This window comes from Dipodomys spectabilis, unplaced genomic scaffold (assembly GCF_019054845.1).
Source record: "Dipodomys spectabilis isolate Male_0828 unplaced genomic scaffold, ASM1905484v1 ptg000307l, whole genome shotgun sequence".
Taxonomy (NCBI): Eukaryota; Metazoa; Chordata; class Mammalia; order Rodentia; family Heteromyidae; genus Dipodomys; species Dipodomys spectabilis.
Genome location: NW_024870984.1, coordinates 4,356,315 through 4,364,151, shown reverse-complemented (window position 1 = coordinate 4,364,151; position 7,837 = coordinate 4,356,315). Strand labels below are relative to the sequence as shown.

General features: G+C 42.7%; 1 pseudogene; it reads left to right on the top strand.

Moving 5' to 3' along the window:
• Positions 1 to 504: 504 nt before the first annotated feature.
• Positions 505 to 4,146, top strand: LOC122127668 (annotated as a pseudogene).
• The last annotated feature ends 3,691 nt before the right edge of the window (positions 4,147 to 7,837 follow it).

The window sequence follows — 7,837 nt, the reverse complement described above, 5'->3', positions numbered from 1 at the left end:
AGTATTTATTTCACTTATAGAACAACTTTCTCTCCTCAACCTGAGTAATTATTTATACTATACTATTGGAGTTAGCTAATATTAATTAGAGGAAGGACTTTTGTATCAAAGGAAGGGATTGCATAAGTTGTGGGAATACAAGATGTATTGAGGAATACTTACAGGCTTCTGATATATTTTAGAAAAAAAATTAAATTTAAGAGTATCTTCATCAGGCTGGGAAGTTGGCTCAGGGGTAGAGTGCTTGCCTGGCATGCCTGAGGCCCTGTGTTCAATTCCTCAGCATCACATAAGCAAAAAGAAAAAAGCCGGAATTGGCTCTGTGGCTCAAGTGGTAGAATGCTAGCCTTGAGCTGAAGAGCTGAGGTACAGTGCCCAGGCCGAGCTCAGGCCCCACAACCAGACCCCCCCCCCAAAAAAAGGAGTATCTTCATCATAGGATCTACAGAAGTTAAATGAGTCGTCAACAAAGTTGAAATTTGTCCAAACGCACAGAGTACAGAGATGAGACCAAAGTGGGTAAGTACTATCTGGATCTCCTCCCTGTGAAATATCCTCCACATATTAATGGGATAAATGGAACTTTTCCCAAGCACACACAATTCATACACTCAGGATAGAAGCGATTCCATTCAAGTATAGGCTTTGGAGGAATTTAACATTCAAAAATAATTTCAAGAGATTCTTGATTATAGTTGACAAAAAGGATTATATTGACCTTTCAGTCGCAAAGCTTTATCCCTATTAGAAAATCTTCAAAAAATGATTTTGTGACTTTGGAGAAAATAATTAACTATAAAGCTTCATAAATTATATTAGGAAAATAAGTTCATAAAATGAAGAGTTGATGCGGAGTTATGAAAGACTTCATACTATTATTCAAAGTCTCTTGGAATCAAAATCTCTTCTCTGTAAGTTTTGAGAAATTAGAAATGTATCTAGTATTAGAATCATGGATACCTAAAACATTGAGTCATCCCAAAATTCATTGTATCCCTGAAAAGTACATAGAGTTCTAGTATCTTAATGGCACTCTCATGTGGAACCCAACTATTTGTCTTGGCATTTAAAACTGGGCAAGTGTTTTCCAGGGAATGAACCTTTAAAATATTCTTTTCTAAATAAAACAAAGGAAAAAATCCTTCTTAAATAATTCTTTAAAAGGATTCATCAGCTGCAGAGATCTAACCTTATGGGTATCCGGGATGTGCAGGTACAGCAATGCCCTTGTGGAAAGGCTCTGGGAAAGTGGGGCCACACTGAGCTCCTGGCTAGAATATGCTGCCAACTACAGGCAGAGCCCTGTGCAGTCAGGTGACCTATTGAAGTCCTCATTTATTTATTTGTCATTGAAGGCAACTTTGAGATAGTGGTGCAGGCCCTGAAATCAGCAGGTATGGCTGCTCTGCAGATGCACTGCCCCTCATTCAGGGAAGACAGCTTGAGCCCTGGGTAGCTCCTGCAGGTGTTAAGCCTAGCCAGGACAGGTTAGCTGTGCAAGCTGGAAGTGGCCCACAATGTGCGGCTACATGCTGGCATGTGCAGCAGTTGTTAGCCCAGGTGGGATTCCCTCATGTGACTTCACTCATCCTCCCCATCAAGGCCTTTGACACACCCTTCACTTCTGTCCCAACTTCTAAGCATGAAGACTGCCTCCTTGGCTCCATCTCCTGAGAGCTCAGTCACATGACTTACCTGATAGAGCTGAGTGTGGCCCTCTCCATGCTGACAGGGAAAATCCAGATTCTCAGAGTCTCAGAGACTGAAAGGAAGAGGGATGGGTCAAGCACTCTGGTCCTTGGCTTCACAGGCTGTAGGGGCACTGAGTGATAGGTAGAAGAACAGCTTATTCACAAAGCCCCAAGCTCAATGCTCTCTGGAGCTGCACATAAGAGAGCACAAAAGAGAAATAAAGAAGTTAGAGGACCAGGAGTGATCCAGAATAGTGAGGGACCTCAGGGGAATGCTTCTAGTTAGAAAGAGACAATGTGTAAGGTAGACATCAAAACCAGGCTTGCAATCCCAACACTCAGAAGCCTGAGGAAGAAGGAAAGTGAGTTCAAGTCCAGCCTGGATAACATAGGGAGACTGCCTCAAAAAACAAGGTCTGGGGGTTGAAGGTGTAGCTCAAATATTAGAGTACCAGCCAGTGAGCAAAAGCATCAGATACTGAGTTTGAATGGTGTTTGGTCTTCAAAATAAGTAAAGAAAGAGAGAAAGAGACAGACAAAGAGAGAGAGAGAGACAGAGAGACAGAGGAAGAAAGAAAGAAAGAAAGAAAGAAAGAAAGAAAGAAAGAAAGAAAGAAAGAAAGAAAGAAAGAAAGAAAGAAAGAAAGAAAGAAAGAAAGAAAGAAAGAAAGAAAGAAAGAAAGAAAGAAAGAAAGAAAGAAAGATAAGGGCTAAAATGGGCCTTGATGCTACGTGTTTGACTAGCACATGAAAAACCCTGGCTGTAATTCCTAGCATAGATAGGAGGAAGAGTGGGGGAAAGCAAGAAGAGCAGGACAGAGAGGGAAAGCGGGAGGGGGAAGGGAGAGGGAGAGGTCTCTGTGAAAAGAACATGCTAACTAATGGGTCTAGAATGTTGCTTTATAAGGCATAGCTAACTATAGTGACTCCTGTAGTTGTCTATTGTGGTGCAAAAAAAGTTCCCAACACTGTGTGACTGGCATTATCTCAGGTCAGGTATAGAAATCTGGCTCAGCTGGGTGACATGAGGTTGTTGTCAGCTGACTGTGGGACTGCAGTATCACCCTGGCCTTCCTGAGCAGATATTAACCCAAGATCATTCATGGGAATTGGGGGAATGCCTGGCCTCCAACACAAGCAGGATTCTCATAAGGCCTTAGCTAATAGTTTCACCCATTTGCAGCTATGATATCAAGAGGGGCATGCACAAACAGACAGTGAGGGACTCAGTCAGAGACAGGGTCCAGCTGCCCCTTTGCTGGTGCTTGCTGCCAACACTATCTAAATCAGAATTATTGGATTGTGGATATGGTGCCTCAGTTGGGGATGTCTGGCTTTCCCTTCCTGGCTCTACAGTAATGGATTCTTCTATTGTTAGAATAATGGCTCTTTTTTCTTACTAATGCCTCATTTCCCCTGTAGCAAGCTCTCAGAGTGGATGTTTTCTCCAAGATCATGTACATAACTCCTTTCATATGAAAATGGTTGTTGATAAAATCTGCCATTTAGGTGAGATGAAGACAAAGGTTTCATTGGTTCAGGTTAATTCTGAACCACACAGCAAGCCCAGCAGCTGTAGACTGTGTGAAAGCAAGGGAGCCAGGCTGCATCCCAGTGAACCATATTTATGGACACAGACATTTGCATTTCATGTAGCACCATGTGTAAAAACTATTTTCACAGACTCCATGCAGTCAGGTAAGAACAAGACTTGCCCTGCAAGTCTTTGTTCTCTGTGACAGACAAGCAGATGGATTGCTCACATCCATTGTTGCTCACATGGAACTCCTCTGATTTGTGCTGATTACTCCATGTTCTACAGCCCCTTCAGAACATGATTGAGAATGCTGGACCTGGCCAATTGTGCTCTGAACCATGTGGACATGAACTTCTTGGCAGACTGTATCCATGCTGTCCAGCTGGATGTGTTGCACCTCAGTAGACACAATCTGCTTCATTTATATCCCTCTACTTTCCTCAAGTTGCGGTAACAGGTTGTCCAGATAGTGAGGGTGTGGACCCCAGTGGAGTGTGCTATTACCCATAGCTATGTGGTCATGATGATCCTGGGCCTGTGTTCCTGCCACTATCTCTAGGAGCTCAAGTTCCTTGCTAACCTGCTGTCAGCCTGCACCCTCAACTGCCTCTTCTCTGCACTGTGTAAACTCCCTGAACTTCATTACATGGAGTTCCTGGTGCCTAAGGAATGTTACCTGGAGAGTACCAGGATGAGCTGGCATGTGCACATATGATCAGTAGAAATATGCTTGATTGCAGAAGAGCTGCATGCCGTGCTACTATGGGCCAAGCAGGAAGACATCCCCACCTCCCACCACTCTTCAGGAGTTTTCACCCAATAGTTAATGAGACCAGCAATGAGCTTTGTGCTTTCTTTCTTCAAGCTTTCAAAACTGCTTTAGAAAACTTTCCCAGAACACTAAAACAAGTAGAGTAGGCCCTTGAATTGTGCTAAGGAAATGTCTTGCATTTCAACCAGCCCTGTTGCCCAGAGATCAATCCCTATATCAGATCCTAAGCCTGAGATGTAAGCAACTGTAGTTTCAATGAAAAACCTTTGTTAGAGAAAGCTGTAGATACACATGACAGACAATGTAGGAAGAAAACATGCCTTCTAAATGTGACATCGGAGGCCCTGGGGTTCAAGTCTTTTTCCTTTTTTGTGCCAGTCCTGGGGCTTGAACTCAGGGCCTTTGCACTGCCCTTGAACTTATTTTACTCAAGGGTAGTACTGTACCACTTGAGCCACAGCACCACTTCTGGTGTTTTCTGCTTATGTGTTGCTGAGGAATCGAACCCATGAATTCATGCATGCTAGGGAAGCATTCTATCACTGAGACATATTCCCAGCCTCCTGGGATTCAATTATAGGACTAGGTGAAGCTGTTTTAGCAGAGGTCCAGGCATTGTGGTAGAGTGTTCAATTGGACCTAGGGCAGCATGTATTGGAAGCAGTAACAGGGAAAAATCAGATCACTTGTCACAGAATACAAATAAAAGGTAATGGGTACATTTCTTATCAAGCATTGTTGCCTCCCACTTTGTTTCCTCTTACCATCCCTAATAAGAAATGTACTCATTACCTTGCTCATGTACTCATGTAATTGTAACTTCTCTGTAAGGTATTTTCACAAATGTGTGTGTGTGTGTGTGTGTGTGTGTGTGTGTGTGTGTGTGTGTGTATGAATACAAATAAAAGAGATCTCATAGAAAAACAAACAAGAGAAAAAGACTGAAAATGAAAAGTAAAATGGAAAGGGAACCCGACTTTTGGGCCTAGCAGAAACTCAGCAGATCTGGTAGGAATTGTTCTGCATGGTGTGGCAATATTTCCTGGAGAATGTTTGCAGGGAATAGAAGCAGGGCTGGTTTTTGGTTGTTACCAGTGGCTTTGTGCTTGTTTTGCTCTGCATCCAGCTCAGTGAAAGCCTGAATTGAGGGTGAGTGAAAGATTGACTCCTGCCTAATTCCCCCAGCTCAAGTAAGACACCAGGTATAAGAAAACAGGCGTGGCCACATGCCTGTCAGCAGGCAGGTTCCAATCAGTGCCTGGCCAAGGATATAACACTTGGTCCCCAGGGGACAATAGCCCTTCATCCAGAGTAGAACATTCAACTTGTGGGCCTGGTCAAGGACGTCTCCTTGTGGCCTAAGAGAGCATAAGCCACTTTTCATTTTCTGCTTCCTTGTGAAAACAAGCCCTATATAAGTCCAGCCAAAATATAGTCCCTCGAACAACCTCCAAACCTGAAAGGTCTGTGCACCTTGCTGGCAATAAACAGTCCTCACCTGTTGATCATCGAGTCTGGCCTATTCCTTTTCTGTTTTCCTCCATTTTCCTAACAGTGAGAATGCTGAAATAGGTATGTGGGTTCAGGAGACAATCATTCCCAGGTTGCCAATGGATGTTCATGGCTACTTCTAGATTTTAGGTCTGCTCCTACTCTATTCTTACTTTGAGGTTACCTGAGATATCCTTAAAACAAATTCCCCTCATTAGTGTCTAAGACAACTTAATCACTGTTATTTCAATTCTTACAGGGTCTGAGAATGAGTCCATCAAAGCGGGCTTAGAGATTAAAGAATTTTGTTAGGTGCTACAGAAGTTGTCCTGCCAGGGACACAGTGTAGACTTGGGAGCTAACACTATGACCCTAAACATGGACACAGCCTAGGCTAATGAAGGCAAAAAACACAAGCTGGTACAAGCTGCAAAGTTCTATTAATATGATAACATCAACTTTTTTTTTTCAAACAAGGGACATTTACAATAGCAGTTTCCTGTTATTTCATTCCTCAGTTTCAAGCAAGAGATTATTGCATTCCTCAGTTCCCCATAAGAGGTTAATATCCTGACTCAGTGTCCTTGCTTGGTCTTGGGGTCTTTTATCCTAAGGGATCCTTACATTCCCCCTTCTTTTTGTAACTGAGTCAAATTCTTGACTCTTCTTCCTGACTCAGGAGGCTTTACTGGGCCTGAAGGGCCATCAGCTTGACAGTCCCAATTATTTTTTCTATAAGTGATATCAAAGAGTTAACCACACAGGAACCAGTAATAACAAGTAGAAGAAATAGTATAATTGCTGGTGGCTAGGGATACTAGCCACCAGGCCAAAAGGCTTTGAACTCATACTAGATCTAGTTTAGCAGATGGGTGCTGGTGGAGTCCTTCACACAGTTTATCTAGAACCTTTATGTTTTCTTCTCCAGCCGTGATTCATTTACACAGTATCAGCACTCTTCCCTTAGAAAAAGATAGGTTGCCTCTTTGGAAGCTGTGAGAAGGTCTAGTGCCCTATAATTCTGCAAGGCCACCCCCGCTAGAGAGTTCAGTTGTCTTTGTATGCATGCCAGAGACACTGAAGAGGCATGAGTATCCTCATCGACCCTCTCCTCAAATTCCTGAGCTAGTTTTAAACTATGTCTTACAGCACCTCCAGAAAAAGCTGCTCCTCCAACAGAGGTAACCAGACTCACCCTTAACAGTATAGGAATAAAATCTGTCCTGTTGGTTAAGAGGTGGGATAACAATCTCTGAAAATTTTCACTTTTGGTACAAAGATTTAATTGGGGAACTGCTGTTATCAAAATCCAAGTGTCCAAGGTTGGATTAATGTATGACCATAGGCTTCCATTGCACCAGAACATAGTAGGAGAAGGGGTGTGACATCAAGATGCCTGAAGCATTTTGTCATATTCCACAAGTTGAGTTGGTTGGTAAAATTAAATTGCTACAATCAGGGACATTACAATAGCAGAAGTAAGAAAACTGTCCCCTTGTCTCTTTGATTCTAAACTGCCAGTGGTAGTTAACAGCATTTAGAGCACAGAAGCATAAATCAAAAATTATGATGAGATAAGTCTTAGCTTGAGAGGCTTCTCAGTGTCCTTATACACCGTCCATTTGTCTCTTCTGGTAGCCGGGCCACCTTAAGTGGTGAAGCGTGGATCCAGGACCAGATTTTATTCACCTTGACAGTGGTTGGAGCTGTTAGTATAGCAGTATAAGGTCCTTTCCACTGAGGAGAGATAGTTTGTTTTTGATGTCATATGACCCACACAGTGTCTCATGGTCAGTAATTATGGCCAACTACAGGGGCTGCCTGCAGGAGTGCCTGAAATTGGGAATGGAGTTCCTGTTGAACAGTCTGCAGTGCCTGTAAAGACTGGAGCAGTCATCTATGTCAACATTGCAGTTTTTAAGCGAGGACACAAGAAGGATGATGGTCTGCCAAACATCATTTCACAGGGCATAAACCCTTTGGAATAGAGAATGCAATGGGAGCGCAAAAGGGCAAAGGGAAGGAGTCATTCAGTCCTGGTAAATTTAAGAGAATCCCCTCTCACAATGAGTCTACCTGGCTGCTCTAATTAGCTAAACCAGCATCTAGATTGAAGTGAGCATATCCTTCCTCCCTACCATACAGATAAACATAAAAAATAGTTCCACATCAGTTCACCCATCCTGACTCTATGTATATGAGAGCTAGCTTAATTTCATACCAACTTACTCATAAGCTTCATTTTTAAGACATACTCCTACCATTTATTACATACTTAAACTTTCTGGGGTTTGTCTTCTTCCCCTTTTCACTGTGACAAACATTTTAAGACAATCCTTATTTTTA